The sequence below is a fragment of the Moschus berezovskii genome, chromosome Y (assembly GCF_049115385.1).
Source record: "Moschus berezovskii isolate FMDL1 chromosome Y, NW_MosBer_1.0, whole genome shotgun sequence".
Classification (NCBI taxonomy): Eukaryota; Metazoa; Chordata; class Mammalia; order Artiodactyla; family Moschidae; genus Moschus; species Moschus berezovskii.
Window position 1 is genome coordinate 29,159,037 of NC_142489.1, and position 24,685 is coordinate 29,183,721.

The following is a 24,685-nucleotide window of genomic DNA, read 5'->3' on the forward strand; positions in this document are numbered from 1 at the left end:
TTCTTCACAGTCCTAGTCTCACATCCATACATGACCACGGGAAAAACCATATCCTTGACTAGACGGACCTTGGTTGGCAAAGTAATGCCTCTGATTTTTAATATATTATCAAGGTTGGTCATAACTTTCCTTCCAAAGAGTAAGCGTCTTTTAATTTCATGGCTGCAATCAGCATCTGTAGTGATTTTGGAGCCCAAAAATAAAGTCTGACACTGTTTCCTCTGTTTTTCCGTCTATTTCCCATGAAGTGATTAGCCTCTAATTAAATAAATTTTAAAAAGAAAAAAAAATTCCTTTAATGATACTAATTAAATTTCCTCAACTAAAACGCCTCCAGATTAGTTTTAATAGCTAACATGGTAGAAACAATTATGTTTCTCAACTAAAAATACGTTGTATATATACAGTAAATACCACTTTAAGTAGCTTCAAGACTCATATCTTTTTTCAAGTTGATTCAAAAGTTTGTTAAACGTCAAATACTATATCCTCCAGCTGTTTTCAACTTCAAAAAATAAAGCTTCTTCAACAATTTGCTATCTCAATTTTAAATTCTGTTTTAGCTACATATGGTAACATGCTTTCTAGGTCACATGATTTAATCTTCCATATTGCCAATAAGTGAACATTTTGTAATACCTTGCTCAAAAGAGAGATGTTGTTTTCTTCTTCCAGAAAGTCAGATAGTGAAGCAGATCTTTGAAGAGGTTGTTGCTTTTTACTAAACCCATAAACGTTCAGCTGTCAAACTAAACATTTCATATTATTGGTTTCAAATATCCTGAAAGGTGCCTTTCTTTCCAAGACTTCTTCCTTGAAGAGTTCTTCATTGATCACTATACAAGTGTCACTCTCATCCCACCAAATAGATTCAAATTGATCACTTTCCACTCTATTGCACAATTTTTGTGGAAAAGTAAGTCAAAAAAAATCATTCAGTTCACCTCTTTCAGAGACAGAAAATGTGTAATGTGGTCTTTTCATCAGAACTGCCTCAGACAAAGCCTGAAAAGCATATTTTTCAATAATAGATCACGAAACCGAGTCTCCAGCAAGTGTATAATCATGCAAAGGTCTGATGGAGGTTTTTGAACCAGTGGATTCATCGTTAAGAGGCACATCTTGAATTTCTGAAGAAATTTGTGCCATCTCAGAAAAAACTTTCTTCAAACAGTTTTCTCATTTGTGTGATTTTACACACTGAAAATTCAAATGCTGCTTGGCTGGCCTACAGAGGGAAACTCCCAGACCATCACAGTGTTTCAAAAAGTCACTGATCTCCTAGCAATGGACCTGTCACTGTGACATCACAAAGTCACTAGTCTCCTAGCAATTGAAGCGTAATGTTCAACCAGTGTTTACTTAGGCATAAACTGAAAATACAGGCTCCTTACACAAATCTCAACCAAAACCATGAACCTGCAAAATCTCATTCCTAACGAATTTTTATATGGATAAATCACATCAGTAAATCTATTTGGTTTCTGAAATAGAAGTGTTTCTCGGTGGTGGCCGAGAGGAGCTACCCACTCCTGAGGCCAGGAGTGGTGGCCGAGAGGAGTTACTCCACGTTCAAAATCAGGAGAGGGTGGCCGTGAGGAGATACCCCTCGTCCAAGGTAAGGTGCAATGGCTGTGCTTTGCTGGAGCAGCCGTGAAGAGATACCTCACAACCAAGGTAAGAGAAACCCAAATATGATGGTAGGTATTGCGAGAGGGCGTCAGAGGGCAGACACACTGAAATCGTGATCACAGTAAACCAGTGGATCTGATCACACGGACCACAGCCTTGTCTAACTCAATGAAACTAAGCCATACTGTGTGGGGCCACCCAAGATGGGCGGGTTATGGTGTAGAGGTCTGACAGAATGTGGTCCACTGGAGAAGGGAATGGCAAACCACTTCAGTATACTTGCCTTGAGAATCCCAAGAACAGTATGAAAAGGCAAAATAATAGGATAGTGAATGAGGAAATCCCCACGTCGGTAGGTGCTCAATATGCTACTGGAGATCAGTGGAGAAATAACTTCAGAAAAGGTGAAGGGATGGAGTCAAAGCAGAAAGAGTACCCAGTTGTGGATGTGCCTGGTGATAGAAGCAAGTTCCGATGCTGCAAAGAGCAATATTGCTTAGGAACCTGGATTGTTAGGTCCATGAATCAAGGCAAATTGGAAGTGGTCAAACAGGAGATGGCAAGAGTGAACATAGACATTCTAGGAATCAGTGAACTAAAATGGACTGGAATGGGTGAATTTAACTCAGATGACCATTATATCTACTACTGTGGGCAGGAATCCCTAAGAAGAAATGGAGTAGTCATCATGGTCAACAAAAGAGTCCGAAATGCTGTACTTGGATACAATCTCCAAATGAACAGAATGACCTCTGTTCATTTCCAAGGCAGACCATTCAATATTACAGTAATCAAAGCCTATGCCCCAACCAGTAACGCATAAAAAGCCGAAGTTTAATGGTTCTATGAAGACCTACAATATCTTTAGAACTAACACTTTAAAAAGATGTCCTTTTCATTAGAGGGGACTGGAATGTAAATGTAGGAAGTCAAGAAACACCTGGAGTAACAGCCAACTTTGGCCTTGGAGCACCGAATGAAGAAGGGCAAAGACTAATAGAGTTTTGCCAAGAGAAGACACTGGTCATAGCAAACAACCTCTTTCAGCAACAGAAGAGAAGACTCTATAAATGAACATCACCAGATGGTCAACAGAAAAAACAGATTGATTGTATTCTTTGCAGTCAAAGTGGAGAAATTCTATACAGTTAGAAAAAACAAGACCAAAGCTCACTGTGGCTCAGATCATAAACTCCTTATTGCCAAATTCAGACGTAAATTGAAGAAAGTAGGAAAAATCACTAAACCATTCAAATATGACTTAAATCAAATCCCTTATGATTATACAGTGGAAATGAGAAATAGGTTTAAGGGACTATATCTGATAGATAGAGTGTCTGATGGACTACGGATGGAGGTTCATGACATTGTAAAGAAGACAGGGACCAAGACCATGCCCATGGAAAAGCAATGCATAAAAGCAAAATAGTTGTCTGAGGAGGCCTTACGAATACCTGTGAAAAGAAGAGAAACGAAAGGCTGAGGAGAAAAAAATATATAATCACCTGAATGCAGAGTTCCACAGAATAACAAGGAGAGGTAAGAAAGCCTTCCTCTGTGATCAATACAACGACATAGAGGAAAACAACAGAATGGGAATGACAAGAGATCTCTTGAAGAAAATTAGAGATACCAAGGGAACATTTCATGCAAAGATGGGCTCGATAAAGGTCAGAAATTGTATGGACCTAAGAGAAGCAGAAGATATTAAGAATAGGTGACAAGAATACACAGAAGAACTGTACAAAAAAGATCTTCACAACCAAGATAATCACGATGGTGTGATCACTGACCTAGAGCCAGACAACTTGGAATGTGAAGTCAAGTGGGCCTTAGAAAGTATCACTAAGGACAAAGGTAGTGGAGGTGATGGAATTCCAGTTAAGCTTTTCAAATCCTGAAAGATGATGCTGTGAAAGTGCTGCACTCAATTTGGAGCAAATTTGGGAAACTTAGCAATGACCACAGGATTGGAAAATGTCAGTCTTCATCCCATTCTCAAAGAAGGGCAATGCCAAAAAATGCTCAAACTACCACACAATTGCACTCATCTCACACGCTAGTAAAGTCACGCTCAAAATTCTCCAAGCCAGGCTTCAGCAATATGTGAACCTCCAGATTTTCCAGCTGGTTTTAGAAAAGGCAGAAGAACCAGAGATCAAATTGCCAACATCCTCTGGATCATGGAAAAAGCAAGAGAGTTCCGGAGAAACATATATTTCTGCTTCATTGACTATGCCAAAGCCTTTGACTGTGGGAATAACAACAAATTGTGCAAAATTCTGAAAGAGATGGGAACACCAGAACACCTGACCTGCTTCCTTAGAAACCTGTATGCAGGGCAGAAAGAAACAGTTAGAACTGGACATGGAACAACAGACAGGTTCCAAATAGGAACAGGAGTACGTCAAGGCTGTATATTGTCACCCTGATTATTTAAATTCTATGCAGAATACATCATGAGGAACGATGGGCTGGAAGAAGTACAGGCTGGAATCAAGATTGCTGGGAGAAATATCAATACCCTCAGATATGAAGATGGCATCACCCTTATGGCAGAAATTGAAGAGGAACTGAAAAGCCTCTTGTTGAAAGTGAAAGGGGTTAGTGAAAAATTTGGCTTGAAGCTCCACATACACAAAACTAAGATCATGGCACCTGGTCCCATCACTTCATGGGGAATAGATGGCAAAACAATGTCAGACTATATTTTGGGCCTCCAAAAGCTCCGCGGATGTTGCTTGCAACCATGAAATTAAAAGACGCTTACTCCTTGGGAGGAAAGTTATGACCAACCCAGATAGCATATTAAAGAGCAGCGACATTACTTTGCCAACAAAGGTCCGTCTAGTCAAGGGTATGGCTTTTCCAGTGATCATAATGGATTTGAGTGCTGGACTGTGAAGATAGCTGATCGCCAAAGAATTGATGCTTTTGAACTGTGGTGTTGGAGAAGACTCTTGAGAGTCTTGGACTTCAAGGAGCTCCAACCAGTCCATTCTAAAGGATATCAGTCCTGGATGTTCATTGGAAGGACTGATGCTAAATATGAAGCTCCAATACTTTGGACACCTCTTGCGAAGGGTTGACTCACTGGTAATGATTCTGATGCTTGGACGGATTGAGGGCAAGAGGAGAAGTGGACGACAGAGAATGAGATGGCTGGATGCCATCACCAACTCGATGGAGGCGGGTTTGAGTGAACTCCGGGAGTTGGTGATGGAAGGGTAGGCCTGGCGTGCTGTGACTCATGGGGTCACAAAGAGTTGGATTCGACTGACTGACTGAACTGAACTGAACTGAATTGAACTCTTACCCAACCAAACTTGGGTTACTCACTTCTGTGCAATAGTTTATTGTGGAACCAGGCAAGGTGTCCTAGCAGCTGGTGTTTCAAAGACCCACACTCCCCAAATACTTTCAGGGGAACTATCTTTTTGACAGAGTGAGGTTAGGCATGGGGTGTGTGATTAGTTTGGGAACATTCTACTAGTGGCCTGTTCCTAAGGATATTGGGAGTCGACATCATTGACCATCTGGTTCCAACTACTCTGTGGTCTAGGTACTTACATTTCAGCCTGGTTGGGGCTTTAGTATCTCTAAAACTGCTCACAGAATGTTATCTATGGCCCTTGAGGAGGAACTAAAGATCCTTGACTTTGCTTAATGTTCAAGAATCATTATTCTATATTGCTTGATCATTTTCCTTTGTTTCTGGCTTTTCTAGTTTCTCTGATTAAAATTACTCTGGGAACACGAGGAAGTCTAGAATCTCCTACTCCTCTCTCTTGGTTTTCATAGTTTTCAATCTTAAGACGGGACTGCTTAGAACAAGAAATGAAATAAAGTGTTGGATTTAGAGCGTGATCATAACTGTGACTGAAAATCTCAGTTGCAGGTTCGATTTCTGTCCCAGCTCTTGGAGTGTTTGAGTTAACTACAACTTTGGCTATTTCATGATGAGATTGAGCGTGGAACTGGAAATGAATCTGATATCAATATTTTTTTGTTATGCAAACATATCCGTCTACTTAATATAGATATATGTATATCTATTATGTATATATATTTTTTCTATAACTTTATTTTTTTTTCATTAAACTGGACAAACATTTGAAAATTGGTAGCTATTTACTAAAAGAAAAGAGAGGAGTGATATAAAGGAGTTCTCGTATTTTTTCCACTTACGTATATTCAATAACCGAGTAGACAGTTGGTGATTGACAGGGAGGCCTGGCGTGCTGTGATTCATGGGGTCGCGGAGAGTTGGACACGACTGAGTGACTGAACTGAACTGAACTGAACTGAGACTTTTGAATAATTCTACTTTTGGGTTTTAATTTTTTTCCATTGCTGCTTTGCCTAACAGGAATTAAAAGCCATTGTACATTTTTTAATACACATACACACATGCACATATGTGTATATATGTGTATATGTCAAAATATAATTTTAGACAACTTTATTTAGGTGGTCAAAGTCTTTGCTTTTTCCCAAGATCCTTAATGAACTGTTTGGGAAGCCCAATGTTACTTAATAACTTTCTGGCTGAATAATATAGATCCTATTCTGAAAGGCTGTCCCTCAATGGAGCTGATCAGCAGTATGCTTTCTATAATAGTGATGGGGTTCATACATATGAGGACACCTTGAGCCCATTAAACTGCAACTCTCATTTACTTAGAGATATTGTTCTAAGACTGCTGTTCCTCTCCTCACGTTGGATATAATTTTAAACATTCAAATTAATGGGTTAAACGGATGCACCAGGCACTGTGCATAGATCATAATCAGGCTCTCTGTCTAGCTGAACACTGAAATTATATGATGTGTACATTAAAATAACTCTTCCATAATTCAGTGTGTACATTTTTATTTCATCACTTTAAACTTCTGGTACCAAATATTTGAGTAGAAATCATTGATGATCAAAACTTCTCTCCCTTCATGACACAGTGGTTCGGCTTCCTGTCCGCCTCCACATCATAACATTATTTCTTGTCCTCCTTTGTATTTTTGTAGTTGCCACATTAGAGATAACATGAAGAGGCTCAATATATTATGTTAATAGAGAAATGTATTATAGGCTGTGTATATTGTCAACATTTTACAGAGTTGTCACAGAAGCATGGCACAAATGCTCCAACAGGAAACTTAAAACCAGCAGTATTATATATGATGAATAACGATCATCTTAGAATACTCTTAGAAAACAATTTCTTATCCAAAACACTGAGGGGAAAAAATGGTACAAGAATAAAATAATTCTCAATGTTGATAGGAAAACAGGATAAACAGTACACTTGAATTCTCAGTATTACACAAAGTAAGATGATAGCATCTGGTCCCACTGCTTCATGGGAAATAAAGGTGGAAAAGGCAGAAGCAATGACAGATTTCCTCTTTTGTGGCTCTATATTCACTATGAATGTGACGGCAGTTATAAAATTAGAATACAGGTGCTTCCTGGAAAAATGGCACTCACACATTTAGTAAGCGTGTTAAAAAGTGAATAGTTGACTTGACCAAAGGGGGCACATTGAGTACACTAACGGTCTTTCCAGTAGACATGTACAGATGTGAGAACACCAAACTGCTCTGCTGGGGATGACTTGTGAGCCTCCATTAGATTGCAAGGAGATCAAGCCATCCAAACTTAAAGGAAATCAACTCTGAAGATTCATTAGAATCACTAATGTTGAAGCTATGTCTCCAAAGCTTTGACCACCTGAGCAAAGAACTGATTCATGAGAAAAGACCCGACTGATGAGAAAAGACCCTAATTCTTAGCAGCCAATTAAATCTTGTTTCATGATTTGCATGAGAGAGGAGGAGAAGAGTGTATAGCTTCACTCATTCAATGGACATGATCTCAAGCAGACTCTGGGAGATGGTGAGGGGCAGAGAGGCTTTGTGAGCTGCAGTCCAAGGGGACACAAAGAGTCTGACAAGACTTTGTGACGGAACAACAACAAGATTTCAGTTAATAAAATGGATCTTCCAGGGTCTCGGTGGGGTCTCATCATGTTAGAGGAATAGGAGCCTGAGCCCACTTTCTCCCACACAAATCCATCAAAGGATAGATTGCACATGGAACACCTTCCAGAAACAAATTTGTGACCAATGTTGATGGGCCCTAGAAACCGATAAAGGAAAACCAGTCTCTTAAAAAGTAGGTAAGAAAAAATAAGTAATGAAAGGGGGGAAATGTTTTTAGGGATTGAGACTCGCCTTGGAGAAGGAGTCTTAAAGAAGGAGAAATTTGCACAAAATTGGAAACCCTCTCTCATAGGTGTCAGTCGGGGAAGAAATAGAACAGAAGAGAGGAAGAATAAAGAAACACAGATTATGCCAATAAATGCAATCACTGCCCTGAGGACAATGTGCGAAGCTAAGGTAACACGCAAACATAAACTATGGGGACACTAGAGACAGAAATTTTAGAAAGGACCTCAAATAAAAAAAGGACTTTTTCCTGTGAGAAGGCTCTAAGGCCACATCTTGAACCATGCATACTCACAGAACAGAAGATTGTGCACTAGAAAATACCAAAGGAGACCAAGCCAGTGTCCATTTAAGACCCATTCCTCCACGGAGGGAGAGAGGAACGTGTACGACTGCCAGAGGAAGAAGGAAATAGGCTCATAGAATCTTGGCCCCAGACACATTCCCCTGCCAAGCTCTAAGCTGGCTGACAGTTGCTAGTGATGAATTCCTCACTTCATGGACAGTTCACATAGCCCAGACACATGACAGCCTGGGGTCAGTTAGCCTGAGGAGACGCATGGCACACTTGAGACTGTGCCCTCTACAGACACAGGCAGCAAACTGAGTGGCTGAGACCAGAAAGTTGCTTAAGATGCATGGACCACCTGGGACTGTGCGTTGCTTCCAACCAGTCACCCGAGGTTTTGGACTTGGGAAGAGCACAAAGCACATAGCCAATAGTGGTCATGGCCCTTGCCAAGCACCTAACTGCCTGATTGGCTGAGAAGTGCATGAAACACAGGGCCCACTTGGGACTGTGCCCTCATGTATCAACCAGGAGTCTGAGCAGGGTGGACTCAGAAAGTACATGCCACATTTGTCTTGACAACCCTGATGTGATCAATAGACCTCAAGCACCCCCCATCCCAATGCCCTTTGTTTCCTGTGTCCCACCTCTCACCCCCAAATACTGAACAGGTGAGGTCGAATAAGAGGCTACTGCACCCTCGTTTCATGGTGAAAACCAGATATGGAGAGGCTTTCAAATAAAAGAAGGAAATATAAACAAAGAAGCATATACCAACCCAGAAGTGACAGGTTAAACGTAATAAGTCTGCAATATACGGCCAGACTGTTCAAGTGAGGAACAACAGTCACCTTTGACAAGTACAAGCTTCAACAAGAGACTGTCTGACACTGTATTGACACCGGAAAGCACACAACTACTTTAAAATTCTGAGATCTATTTCCTCTCTTCTTTTAAAATTTATTTATTTTATTGGAAGGCTAATTACTTTCTAATATTGTATTGGTTTTGCCGTACATTGGCATGAATCTGACCCAGGTATTCATATGTTCCCCAACTTGAACCCGCCTTCCACCTCCCTCCCCATCCCATCCATCTAGTTCATCCCCGTACACCAGCCACGAACATCCTGTATCATGCATCGAGCCTGGACTAGCGATTCGTTTCACATATGATAATATACATGCTTCAATGCCATTATCCCATCATCCCACCCTCGCCCTCCCCCACAGAGTCCAAAAGACTGTTCTATACATCTGTGTCTCTTTTGCTGTCTCGTATACAGGGTTATCCTTATCACCTTTCTAAATTCCATATATATGCCTTAGTGTATGTATTGGTGTTTTTCTTTCTGGCTTACTTCACTCTGTATAATAGGCTCCAGTTTCTATATAATTTCTTTAACTTTAAAATATTTTAGTCCTTTATTATAACCTAAACTTTTATTTCTATTAACTATTATTAACTTTCAAGCAAAACACACGTAAATCTATTTTTTAAACACTTTTTATATATGAGAGAATGAATTTGGACTCCGTTTTCTTTTTTTACACTGTTTAAACAAGACTATATTTTATTTTTGGTTCTTAATTTTACTTTCCAAAAATTGATATCAATGTTGTAACTTTAGTAACGAAATCTTTACGATCTGATGTCACTAATGGATTCGTTTTCCCGAATTGATTGCTCTCTCCCGTTTCAACTCTCCCATAACTCCTCCTAGGCATCTCTTTCTCCCTCACCTCCTCCTAGGCATCTCTTTCTCCCTCTTTCCTTTTCTCTGCTGTCTGAAATTCTGTGAATCCCTTTGATTCTTTCGGGATGAGGAGAATTGTGCCACCATTAACCTCCGGTTTTATCTTCTGTATTGCATGGATTTTTGATGTTACTGCAACCTGGGAACAGAAACCCAGAGGCCAGTGCGTCGATTCCAGAACTTTAGATCAACATTGAACTCCTTACCTCAAGGAATATTAAAGGACAAGCACACACCCCAGAGTTTCCGTGTCTACATGGAAAGCAATCTCCACACTTGAGTCAGTAAGTTCAGTACAAGAGAACCCACAGCTATTCTCCAGTAAAACAGAAACACAACAATGAATATTATAAAAGCCATACCAGACCCACAAACACCCCAAAGCACAGTCCGTGGACAATTCATTGCACTTCAGAGAGAAGAGATACCGATCTGTCTGCCAGTGAACACACACAAATGATCGGAAACATTAAGCCTTGAGAAGTCATTGGTCCAATCCCACCCACAAAAGACAGGTTCCACAACATAGTGGAGCTATAATTCTCAGGCCTGCAGAAAAGGGACCCAAATCACAGTAATCGAAACAGAATGAAAAGGGAGAGAAATATGCAGCTGCTGAAGGTAAATTACCAAAAACCCCACAAAAACAAAGAAAAGAAGAGAAGTTAGGAAGTTTTCCTGAAAAAGAATTCAGAATAATGAAAGTAAAGATAAAAATCTTGAAAGATATGTAGGATTGCCAGTAAATACACTGGGGGACCGGAATGAGTAGAAATAAACATGTTTAACATGGATCTAGAAGAAATAAAGAGTCAAGCAGTAAAAATCAACACAATAACTGAGATTAACAACACCCTGGAAGGAACCAACAGTAGAATAATTGAGACAGAGAAAGAGCTAATTAGGTGGAGGCAGAAAGGAGGAAATAAATGAAGCACAGTGAGGTGTGCAACAAAAACAACAAGTTAAACAGGTAAAGCGCAGCAGTGATAAATGTCCCAAAATGAGAAGCTTAGGTGTAGAGAAGGAGAACACCAAAACAAAAAGGGGTGGGGTACTTGGAAGATTCTTGAGGAAGTAAACTTTGAAAGCACCCTTAAATGAGTCAAGCCGAAAGAATTGGGACCAGATATGAAACAACTGAATGTTCAAAACCGGGAAAAGAAAGTGACAAATCTCTGTATTGTCACTCAGCTTATGTGAATCTACATTAGAGTATACTATTAAAATACCAGATGAGTAAATCACAAACTTGCATCAAGGATTGGGAGAAACATAAACAGCCTCAGTTTATATAGATGGCAACACTTAAACAAATAGAAAGTGAAGAAAAAATAAAGAGTCTTTTGATGAGGGTGAATGAGAAGAGTGCAAAATCAAGCTGACAACTCAACATTCATAAAAACAAAGCAAAAGGCATCTGGTCCCATCACTACTCTGCAAATAGAAGGGGTAAACATATGAACTTCCAGATTTCCAATTGGGTATCAGAAAAGGCAGAGGAAAGAGAGATCAAATTGCCAACATCCGATGGATCATGGAAAAAGCAAGAGAGTTCCAGGAAAACATCTCTTTCTGCTGTACTGACTATGCAAAGACTTTAACTGTGTGGATCTCAATAAATGGTGGAAACTTTTGGAAGAGATGGGAATACCAGACCGCCTGACCTGTCTCTTGAGAAAACTGTATGCAGGTCAGGAAGCAGCAGTTAATGCTGGACATGGAACAACAGACTGGTTCCAAATAGGAAAAGGAGTATGTCAAGGCTGTACATTGTCATCCTGCTTATTTAACTTCTATGCAGAGTACATGATGAGAAACACTGGGCTGGAAGAAGCACAAGCAGGAATCAAGATTGCCTGGAGAAATATCAATAAACTCAAATATGCAGATGACAGCACCGATACGGCAGAAAGTGAAGAGGAATTAAAAATCTTCTTGATGAAAGTGGAAGAGGAGAGTGAAAAACTTGGACTAAAGCTCAACATTCAGAAAGTTAAGATCATGGCATCTGGTCCCATCACTTCATGAGAAATAGATGGAGAAACAGCGGAAACCGTGCCAGACTTTATTTTTTAGGTTCTAAAATCAATGCAGATGCTGATTGAAGCCATGAAATTAAAAGACGCTTACTCCTTGGAAGAAAAGTTAAGACCAACTTAGCATATTAAAAACCAGAGACATAACTTTGCCAACCAAGGTCGGTCTAGTTAAGGCTGTGTATTTTCCAGTGGTCAATATGGATGTGAGAGTTGAACTGTGAAGAAAGTTGAGAGCAGAATTGATGCTTTTGAATGGTGGTATTGGAGGAAATTATTGAGAGTCCCTGCAAGGAGATCCAACCAATCCGTTCTACAGGAGATTAGTTCTGGGTGTTCATTGGACGGACTGAAGCTGAGGCTCAAACTCCAATACTTTGGCCACGTGATGCGAAGAGTTGATTCATTGGAAAAAACTCTAATGCTGGGAGAATTGGAGGCAGGAGGAGAAGTGGATGGCCGAGGATGAGATGGCTGGATGGCATCACCAATTCGACGGACATGAGGTTGAGTGAACCCCAGGAGTTGGTGATGGACAGGGAGGCCTGACATGCTGTAATTCATGGGGTAGCAAACAGTAGGACACGACTGAGACTGTTCTGAACTAAACCGAAATATGTGGAAACAGTGACAGGCTTCATTTTCTATGGCTCGAAAATTACTAAGAATAGTGATTGCAGTCATCAAATTAGCTGTTACTTGCTTTTGGATGTAAAAGCTCTGACAAACCTAGACATTGCATTAAAATGAAGACATACCACATTATTAATTCTCAGTTAAATATAAATGTCAAAGATGGTTACCCTTGTCTAACTCAAAGAAACTAAGCCATGCCTGTGGGGCCATCCAAGACAGGCAGGACATGGTGGAGAAATGTGACAGAATGTGGTCCACTGGAGAACGGAATGGCAAACCACTTGAGTATACCTGCCTTGAGAACCCCAAGAACAGTATGAAAAGGCAAAGTAATAGGATACTGAATGAGGAATTCCCCAGCGTGGTAGGTGCCCAGTATGCTCCTGTTGATCAGTGGATAAAAAACTCCAGAAAGAGGGAAGGGATGGAGCCAAAGCAAAAACAGTACCCAGGTGTAGATGTTACTGGTGATAGAAGCAAGGTCCGATGCTGCAAAGAGAAATATTGCATGAACCTGGAATGTAATGTCCGTGAATCAAGGCAAACTGGAAGTGGTCAAATGAGATGGCAAGAGTGAATCTGTGAACTAAAATGGACTAAATGGGTGAATTTAACTCAGATGACTCAGATGAGTATATCTGCTACTGTGGGCAGGAATAACTTAGAAGAAAGGGAGGAGCCATCATTGTCAACAAAAGAGTCCGAAATGCTGTGCATGGATGCAGTCTCCAAAACGACAAAATGAAATGTGTTCATTTCCAAGAAAAACCATTCAATATTACAGTAATCCAAGGCTATGCACCAACCAGTAACGCTGAAGAAGCTGAAGTTGAATGGTTCTATGAAGACCTACAGGACTTTTAGAACTAATACTGAAAAAAAAAATGCCCTTTTCATTATAGAAGTTTGGAATGTAAAAAGTAGGAAGTCAAGAAACATCTGGAGTAACAGGCAAACTTGGCCTTGGAGCAGGGAATGAAGCAGGGCAAAGGCTAATAGAATTTTGCCAAGAGAACGCACTGGTCATAGCAAACACCCTTTTTCAACAACACAAGAGAAGACTCTACACATGGATATCACCAGATAGTCAACACTGAAATCGTATTGATAATATTCTTTTCAGACAAAGACAGATAAATTCTATACCGTTAGCAAAAATAAGACCAGGAACTGCCTGTGGCTCAGATCATGAACTCCTTGTTTCCAAATTCAGACTTAAAATGAAGAAAGTAGGGAAAACCACTCCACCATTCACATGTGACCTAAATCAAATTCCTTATGATTATACAGTGGAAGTGAGAAATAGATTTAAGTGACTAGATATGGTAGATAGAGTGCCTGATGAACTCTGGACGGAGGTTCTTGACATTGTATAGGAGGCAGGGACCAAGACCATCCCCATGGAAAAGAAATGCAAAAAAGCAAAATGGCTGTCTGAAGAGGCCTTACAAATAGCTGTGAAAAGAAGAAAAGTAAAAAACAAAGGAGAAAGGGAAATATATAAGCATCTGAATACAGAGTTCCAAAGAATGGCTAGGAGAAATAAGAAAGCCTTCCTCAGTGACCAATGCAAGGAAATAGAGGAAAAGAAAAGAATAGGAAAGACAAGAGATCACTTCAAGAAAATTAGAGATACCAAGGGAAAGTTTAATGCAAAGATGGGCTCGATAAAGGACAGATATATTATGGACCTAAGAGAAGCAGAAGATATTAAGAACAGGTGGCAAGAATACACAGAAGAACTATACAAAAAAGATCTTCACAACCAAGATAGTCAAGATGGTGTAATCACTGACCGAGAGCCAGACATCTTGGAATGTGAAGTCAAGTGGGCCTTAGAAAGCATCACTACGAACAAAGCTAGTGGAGGTGATGGAATTCCAGTTGAGCTACTTCAAATCCTGAAAGATGATACTGTGAAAGTGCTGCACTCAATATGCCAGCAAATTTGGAAAACTCAGCAGTGGCCACAGCACTGGAAAATGTCAGTCTTCATTCCAATCCCAAAGAATGGCAATGCCAAAGAATATTCAAACGACCTCACAATTGCATTCTTCTCACACACTAGTAAATTCACGCTCAAAATTCTCCCAGCCAGGCCTCAGCAATATGTGAACCATGAACTTCGAGATGTTCAAGCTGGTTTCAGAAAAGGCAGAGAAACCAGAGATTAAATTGCCAACATCCTCTGGATCATGGGAAAACTAAGAGAGTTCCAGAAAAAACACATCTATTTCTGCTTCATTGACTATTCCAAATCCTTTTACTGTTGGGATCACAACAAACTGTGGAAAATTCTGAAAGAGATGGGAATACCAGACCACCTGACCTGCCTCTTGAGAAACCTGTATGCAGGTCAGGAGGCAACTGTTAGAACTGGACATGGTACAACGGACTGATTCCAAATAGGAAAAAGGGGGTGTCAAAGTTGTATATTGTCACCCTGCCTATTTCACTTCTACGCAGAGTACATCATGAGGAACACTGGGCTGGGAGAAGCACTGGCTGGAATCAAGATTGCTGGGAGAAATATCAATACCCTCAGGTATGAAGATGACATCACCCTTATGGCAGAAAGTGAAGAGGAACTCGAAAGCCTCTTGATGATAGTGAAAGAGGAGAGTGAAAAAGTTGGTTTGAAGCTCCACATTCAGCAAACTAAGATGATGGCATCTGGTCCCATCACGGCATGGGAAATAGATGGGGAAACAGTGGAAACAGTGTCAGACTTTATTTTTGGGGCTCCAAAATCACTGCGGATGCTGATTGCGGCCATAAAATTAAAAGAAGATCACTCCTTGGAAGGACATTTCTGACCAACCTAGATAGCATATAAAAGAGCAGAGACATTACTTTGCCAACAAAGGTCCGTCTAGCCAGGGCTCTATTTTTTCACGGGATCATGTATGGATATGAAACTTGGATTGTGAAGAAAGCTGATAGCCGAAGAATTGATCCTTTTGAACAGTGGTGTTGGAGAAGACTCTTGAGAGTCCCTTGGACTGCAAGGAGATACAACCAGTCCATTCTAAAGGAGATTAGTCCTGGATGTTCATAAGAAAGACTGATGCTGAAGCTGAAGCTCCAATACTTTGGTCACCTCATGCGAAGAGTTGACTCACTGGAAAAGACTCTGATGCTGGGAGGGATTGGGGGCAATAGGAGAAGGGGACGGCAGAAAATGAGAGGGCTGGATGTCATCACCGACTCGATGGAGGTGGGTTTGTTTGAACTCCGGGAGTTGGTAAAGGACATGGAAGCCTCGCATGGTGTGATTCAGGGGTTTGAAAGTGTTTGACACTACTGAGGGACTGAACTCAACCTGAACTGAACTGAATGATGGTAATGTTGGAGGCTATGGGATGTTATTGAGTAATGTATATAGCTTTGACTGCTAATTTATTTAGCACCTTTTATTGCTAATTCAGAAAATACTTAAAATACTTCATTTGGCAAGCACCATGTCATCACTGCATGGGAAATAGATGGAAAAACAGTAGAAACAGTGTCAGACTTTATTTTTTGGGCTCCAAAATCACTGCAGATGCTGATTGCAGCCATGCAATTAAAAGACGCTTACTCCTTGGAAGGAAAGTTATGACCAACCTTGATAATATATTGAAAAGCAAAGACATTACTTTGCCAACCAAGGTCCGTCTAGTCAAGGTTATGGTTTTTCCCGTGGTAATGTATGGATGTGAGAGTTGGACTGTGAAGAAAGCTGACCACTGAAGAATTGATGCTTTTAAACTGTTGTGTTGGAGAAGATCTTGAGAGTCCCTTGGACTGCAAGAGATCCAACCTGTCCATTCTAAAGGAGATCAGTCCTGGATGTTCATAAGAAAGACTGATGCTGAAGCTGAAGCTCCAATACTTTGACCACTTCATGCGAAGAGCTGACTCACTGGAAAAGACTCTGATGCTGGGAGGGATTGGGGGCAGGAGGAGAAGGGGACGGCAGAGAATGAGAGAGCTGGATGTCATCACCGACTCGATGGAGGTGGGTTTGATTGAACTCAGGGAGTTGGTGAAGGACACGGAAGCCTCGCATGGTGTGATTCAGGGGTTGCAAAGAGTTTGACACGACTGAGGGACTGAACTCAACCTGAATTGAACTGAATGATGGTAATGTTGGAGGCTATGGGATGTTGTTGAGTAATGTATATAGCTTTTGACAGCTAATTTATTTAGCACCTTTTATTGCTAATTCAGGAAATACTTAAAATACTTCATTTGGCAAGCACTATGTCATCACTTCATGGGGAAATAGATGGAAAAACAGTGGAAACAGTGTCAGACTTTATTCTTGGGGGCTCCAAAATCACTGCAGATGCTGACTGCAGCCATGAAATTAAAAGACGCTTACTCCTTGGAAGGAAAGTTATAACCAACATTGATAGTATATTGAAAAGCAGAGACATCACTTTGCCAACCAAGGTCCGTCAAGTCAAGGCTATGGTTTTACCCGTGGTCATGTATGGATGTGAAAGTTGGACTGTGAAGAAAGCTGACCACCGAAGAATTGATGCTTTTGAACTGCCGTGTTGAGAAGACTCTTGAGAGTCCCCTGTACCGCCAGGAGATCCAACCAGTCCATTCTAAGGGAGATCAATCCTGGGTGTTCACTGAAAGGACTGATGCTAAAGCTGAAACTGCAATACTTTGGCCACCTCATGCGACGAGTTGACTCACTGGAAAAGACTCTGATGCTGGGAAAGGTTGGGGGAGGGAGGAGAAGGGGACGACCGAGAGTGAGATGGCTGGATGCATCACCGACTCTGTGGGCATGAGTTTGAGTGAACTCCGGGATTTGGTGATGGACAGGGAGGCCTGGCGTGCTGTGATTCATGGGGTCCCGGAGAGTCGGACACGACTGAGCGACTGAACTGAACTGATCGCTTAGCTGATGTGAAAGATACATAAGGCAACTTGGGTACAGATACAACATATAGAAGAATTGGACATCTGTGGTTAACTTGGTAGGAAGGAAGACAGGTTATTTCAATTCCCAAGTAAGTGTTTAGGAAAAGTTGTGAAATGTGGCTTATTATGACTGAAAATATGTTGCCTGATTGTAGCTCTCGAAATTATGTGAAACAGATAGATAATGAAGCTTGTAATGGAAAGAAATATCATGCCTTCCACGAACTGATTACCTTGGTGAGATGCTGCATTCACCACAAGGATTTAAGTCTATCTTTGTAGGAACAGCAAAGCAACATCAAAATATACATGAGGAAATATAGGGTGGTGTGTTGGTGGGAGGAAATAAAGGCATGACATAAGGAGAGCAGAGCAAGAATGACCCTTTTTAATACAACTTGTAAAATGCCTGTCCTTTGCTGACTGTGGTGCAATCTTTGACTATGTCATGTTATCTTTGGCATCCCATCATGGTATGTTAGTGATCATGATTATCGAGTAGACTAAATCTATATTTTCAAGTGAAACACATTTTTTTTTTAAATGCAGAAAACCTTCTGCCTAACCTCTTAGCTTTCTTTGCAATGACTGGTATAATATAATAAAACTGAGAAAGCATTAAAATATATACACTCATTTGCTGTTTCTAAATTTGATTTGTATCTGATCCTTCCCCCATACCATCCTATCTTAGACACCCAGTCAGTTCTGCCTGGATGATTTCAGAAGTCAATTTATTTACATTTTGTCTTTTACATTGTTTGCATTTTCTATTTTTTCAAACAATTCATTAGGTGTAATGTACCTAGGATGCATACTGAATGTTTCCTTGAACAGAAAATTTAATATTACAGCAGAGCAAAGTATCCAGGAACTGAAATGCTCATTTACTCTTAATTATTTCAAAGTGAAATTGACACTATGAAAATGAACATATAACTTTATTCTTCAAATAAGAGAATTGTAGGAATTTGTTGACATCTCCCAACATAAATTTAATCTTCAGTATCGTGCATAATCTGACACCTAATTGGTACACCAGTTGTATCAGGATGATTTTTAAATAATGAAGACGATTGATGTATTGACCTAGAAAGAGAGGCAACAATGCATCAGAAATCTCCGGTACTGGGAAACATGAATGGGCTGCGTGTTTTATTTTAGGGAAAGGTTTGTCATGGACTGCCACATGACCGTACACACCTGGAAAGGTAGACGTTTTCCACACTCAGTCCAAAATCACTGTTGCATAATGGAGATACAATATGGTACTGCAAACTAGAAGTAGACATAGCTGCCACAGTATGTCAAATAGACACTGCAGCCATTTGGCGTATAGCAGCTGATAGTTGAAACACCGTGAACAGTGCTCCACCTAGAATGTGGGATGGAGAGGGAGATGGAAGAGTGTTTCGAAAGGGAGGGGATATATATATATATTTCTATGCCTGATTTATTTTGAATTTTGACAGAATACAGAAAAATTCGGTAAAACAATTGCCCTTCCATTAAAAAAAAAAAAAAAAAACAATAAGAGAAACAGCAAAGTGATATATCACAGTATGTTTCTGTGGTCTAACTGATATTGATGATGGAGAAGAGAAATAATTTCAAGTTAGGGCACTTGTATCAGTAACTATCTGGATGGTAGAACGCTATAGTTTGAATGGCACACTTAAACTTCTGCAGGCTGAAAATACATTCAATTCTCTAGTTCCAGGATTGAAGTCAGAATTATGACCATCCACATTACACGTTGCTTTAACATGCTTCTTCTCCTTATCTCGGATTAATGAAGATACTGTAGAGACATTTTTCTGATCAACTCTTCTTTTGATTCTTACTAAATGTGAGGATAACCTTGTTCAAAATATGGTTATGATAGAACTGAAACAAAAACCAAATGGGGAAAAATATTCCGTAACTCTTTCAACTAAGATAGATCAGAAAAACAAAGAAAAATGGATTCCTTAAATCATAAAATGTAAACACTTTCAAATAATCCTCTTCCATTAGTAGGTTTAAAAACTTACATAGTCGTAGAAATTATGATCCTCCAGTAAAATGTGCTATAAGTCTATGGTAAATGTCATTTAAATACCTTTAGGATTTGAAATTTTCCCAATTTTTTTTTCAAAAGAAATTTAAGCCATTTTTATTAATCTGGACAAATAAATGACAGAGAGAAGACATCACCAAATGCTCAACACAAATCAGATTGATTTTATTCTTTCAATCAAAGATGGAGAATCTCTATACAGCCAGCAAAAACAAGACCAGGGGCTGACTCTGGCACAGATCATGAACTCCTTGTTGCAAATGCAGACTGAAATAGAAGGAACTGGAGAGAACCCCTATACCATTCATGTATGACATAAGTCAATTCACTTATGACTATACAGTGGAAGTGAGAAATAATTTTAAGGGACTAGATCTGACAGAGAGGGTGCCTGATAAATTATGGGTGGAGGTTCATGACATTGTACAGGAGACAGGAATCAAGATCATCCCCAAGAAAAAGAAATGCAAAAAAGCAAAATGGCTGTCTGAGGAGGCCTTACAAATGGCTGTGAAAGAAGGGAAGTGTAAAGAAAAGGAGAAAAGGAAATTTATACCCATTTGAATGTAGAGTTCCAATGAATAGCAAGGAGAAATAAGAAAGACTTCCTCAGTGATCAATGCAAAGAAATGGAGGAAAGCAATAGAATGGGAAAGACTAGACATATCTGCAGGATAATTAGAAATACTGAGGCAACATTTCATGCAAAGGTGGTCTCAATAAAGGACAAATATTAGGAACCAAAGAGAAGCAGAAGATATTAAGAAGAGGTGGCAAGAATACACAGAAGAACTGTTCATAGAAGATCTTCAGGACCCAGAAAATCACGATGGTGTGATCATTCAAGTAGAGCCAGACATCCTGGAATGTGAAGACAAGTGGGCCTTAGGAAGCATCACTATGAACAAAACTAGAGTAGGTGATGGAACTCCAGTTGAGCTATTTCAAATCCTGGAAGATGATGCTGTGAAAGTGCTGCACTCAATATGCCAGCAATTTGGAAAACTCAGCAGTGGCCACCGGACTGGAAAAGTCAGTCTTCATTGTAATCCCAAAGAAAGGCAATACCGAAGAATGCTCAAACTACAGCATAATTGCTCTCATCTCACAAGCTAATCATGCGTTGCTAGAAACTGTCTTTAAAAACTAAAACGTGAGTGACCTACAGAGGCCTGTAGAGTCATATCTCTGGTCTTTCCAAAGGTATGTACAGATATGAGAACACCAAGGGATTACTGACTGTGAACCGCTCTGCTGGGGAAGACTTGTGCGATTCTTTTGAACTGCAGGAATACCAAAAAATGAATTGTAAAAAAATCAACTTTGAAGACTCATTGGAAGGACTGATGCTGAAAATAAAGCCCCAAAGCTTTGTCCAATTGAGGCAAAGAGCTGACTCATTAGAAAAGACCGTGATCTATAGAAAGTGTTGAAAGCAGGGGGATCAGTAGGTGAGAGAGGATGAGACATCTGGAGAGCATCAGTGATTCAAAGGACATGATCTTGGGGAAACTATGGGAGAGAGTGAGGGACAGAGAGGCCTCTTGTGCTGGAGTCCAAGGGGATACAAAGAGTCAAATATGTCTTAGTGGCTGAAGAACAATAGCATTTCAGTTAATAAGATGGGTCTTGACGGATGGCAGTTAGTCCCAAAATATCAGAGGAATGGGAGGACAAGACCACTCCCTCCCCAACAAATTCATCTAAGCATCGACTGCACATGGAAGAACTTCCAGACAAAAAATTGTGAACACTGTTGAATGGCCCAAGATACCCAGAAGTCAAACATGTTTTCCTTTGAAAAGGAGGTAGGAAAAAATAAAAGAGAGACAAAGAGAGACAAAGTATTTAGGGGCTGAGGCTGGTTTTGGAGAGGAAGTTGTAAATGAGGAGAAGGTTGCAGACAATTGTGAACCCTCTCAGGACAGTGACAGTGGAGAACTCTGGATCGCTTAGAGCAACATAACCACGGGAAAGAGAAACAAAAGCAAATGTGCCTAACTGTAATTTCCAGCAGAGAAAAAAATCAGATACACCTGTCAACCATCATTGAGGTGGACCTAGGAGGGATGCCCGGACCTTATCACTTGCCTTATTATAAGGACTCAGCTTTAATGGTCTGAGGATGATCTGACAGGTCTAAGGTGACATAGCAACCTAATCCATGGGAACACCAGAGACAAAAATTCAAAAAGAGTCCTTTCTTGAGATAATTCTTTATGACCATATAGGGGATACAGACACTCACAGAACCAAAGTTTGCACATTCAGTTCAGTTCATTTCAGTTCACTGGCTCAGTCGTGTCCGACTTTTTGAGACCCCATGAATTACAGCACGCCAGACCTCCCTGTCCATCGCCAACTCCAGGACTTCACTCAAACTCATGTCCATTGAGTCGGTGATGCCATCCAGCCATTTAATTCTTTGTCGTCCCCTTCTCCTTCTGCCCCCAGTCCCTCCCAGCATCAGAGTCTTCCAGTGAGTCAACACTTCGCATGAGGTGGCCAAAGTATTGAAGTTTCAGCTTTAGCATCAGTCCTTTCAATGAACACAGAGGATTGATCTCCTTTAGAATGAACTGGTTGGATCTCCTTGCAGTACAAGTGACTCTCAAGAGTCTTTTACAAAATATCAAAGATGTGCAAACAGGCTTCCATTTAATGCCCTGTCCTCCACGGAGGCAGAGAAGAATGTTTGCATCAGACAGAGGCAGAATGCATGAGGCTGCAGTTATAACAACTCCGAAGACCACATCTGCCACCAAGCTCTGAGCAGGCTGCCAGTTGCTAGCCATGTCTTCCTGGGTTCATGCTCAGTTCACATAGGTCAGGAGGGTCAAAATATGAGTTTCGCACCCCTCTGGAGACACATGGAATTCTTGCAAAGTTCACATAGTTCAGGAGGGTCAAAATATGAGTTCAGCACCTGTCTGGAGACACACGGAAATATGAATGGCCTGCCTGTTGTAGTTTAGGAAAAGATTTGTCATTGCTGGCACATTACACTACACACCTGGAAAGGTAGAAGTTTCCACCCTTAGTCCAAAATCACCTTTGCATAATGGAGTTTCGATGTGGTACTGCAAAATAGAAGCAGACATAGCTGCCAAAGTATGTCAAGTAGACATTGCAGCCATTTGATTTAGAGCAGCTGCTAAGTGACACCCAGTGAAAATGCTCAACTTAGATTGTGAGATGGAGAGGGAGATATGAGGGTGTTCCGAAAGGGAGGGGATATAGGTATATCAATGCCTGATTTGTTTTGAGTTCTGACTGAATACAGTAAAATTCGGTAAAATGATTCAATTCAGTTCCGTTAAGTTCGGTTGCTCAGTCGTGTCTGAATCTCCACGCCCCCATGAATCACAGCACGCCAGGCCTCCCTGTCCATCACCAACTCCAGGGTTCACTCAAACTCATGTCCAGAGAGTCGGTGATGCCATCCAGCCATCTCATTCTCTGTTGTCCCCTTCTCCTCCTGTCCTCAAACTTTCCCAGCATCAGAGTCTTTTCCAGTGAGTCAACTCGTCACATGAGGTGGCCAAAATATTGGCGTTTCAGCTTCAGCATCAGTCCTTCCAATGAACACCCAGAATTGATCTCCTTTAGAATGGACTGGTTGGATCTCCTTGCAGTCCAAGGGACTCTCAAGAATCTTCTCCAACACCACAGTTCAAAAACATCAATTTTTCAGCGATCAGCTTTCTTCACAGTCCAAATCTCACATCCATACATGACCATGGCAAAAACCATAGCCTTTACTTTACGGACATTGGTTGGCAAAGTAATGTCTCTGCTTTTTAATATACTATCGAGGTTGGTCATAACTTTCCTTCCATGGAGTAAGCGTCTTTTAATTTCATGGCTGCAATCAGCATCTGCAGTGATTTTGGAGCCCAAAAAATTAAGTCTGACACAGTTTCCACTGTTTTTCCATCTATTTCTCAGGAAATGATGGGATCAGAGGCTTTAATCTTTGTTTTCTGAAGGTTCAGCTTCTAGCCAACCTTTCCACTCTCCTCTTTCACTTTCACCAAGAGGCGTTTGAGTTCTTCTTCTCTTTCTGCTGTAAGGGTGATGTTATCTGTATATCTGAGGTTATTGATTTTTTCCCAGAAATCTTGATTCCAGCTTGTACTTCCTCCAGCCCAGCATTCCTCATGATGTACTCTGCATATAAGTTAAATAAGCAAGTTGACAATATACAGCCTTGACGTACTCCTTTTCCTATTTGGAACCAGTCTCTTGTTCCATGTACAGTTCTGACTGTTGCTTCCTGACCTGCATACAGGTTTCTCAAGAGGCAGCTCAGGGGTCTGGTATTCCCATCTCTTTCAGAATTTTCCACAGTTTATTGTGATCCGCACAGTCAAAGACTTTAAAACTGTTACCCTTCCATTAAAAAATCAATAAGAGTAATAACAGGTTGATGTATCACAATATTTTCTTGTGGTCTAACTGATACTGATGATGGAGAAGAGAAATAATATCAAGTTAGGGCACTTGTATCAGCAACTATCTGAATGGTAGAACACTTTAGTATGAATGGCACAGTTAAACTCCTGAAGTCTGAAAATACATTTGCTCCTCTAATTTCAGAACTGAAGTCAGAGTTTTGATCACCAATATTACCCATTGCTTTAATATGCTTCTTCTTCTTATCTCGGAATAATAAAGATACTGTAGAGACATTTTTTATGATCAACTCTTCTTTTGATTGTTAATAAATGTGAGGATAACCTCATTCAAAATATGGTTATGATCGAACTGAAACTAAGGGGAGCATGAGAAGATGTTGGAGGAATAGGACAGGGTGACCATTTTCTCCCCCACAAAATCAGCAAAAGAACATTTGAACACTGAGTAAATCCCTTAAAACAACTTCTGAATACCGGTAGAGGTCATCAGGCACCCAGAAAAGCGGCCCATAGACTTTGAAACGAGGTAGGAAACAGCATAAAAGATAAAGAGATACAAAAGAGGGAGGAAGGGAGCTCCGTCCCGGGAAGGAAGGCTTAAAAAAAAAAAAGAAAAGTTTCCAAACACCTGGAAACACAGGCAAGTCTGTGGATAGTCTTGGAACCTCAGAGGGCCACATAACTAGGAGAAAAAAGACATAAATAATT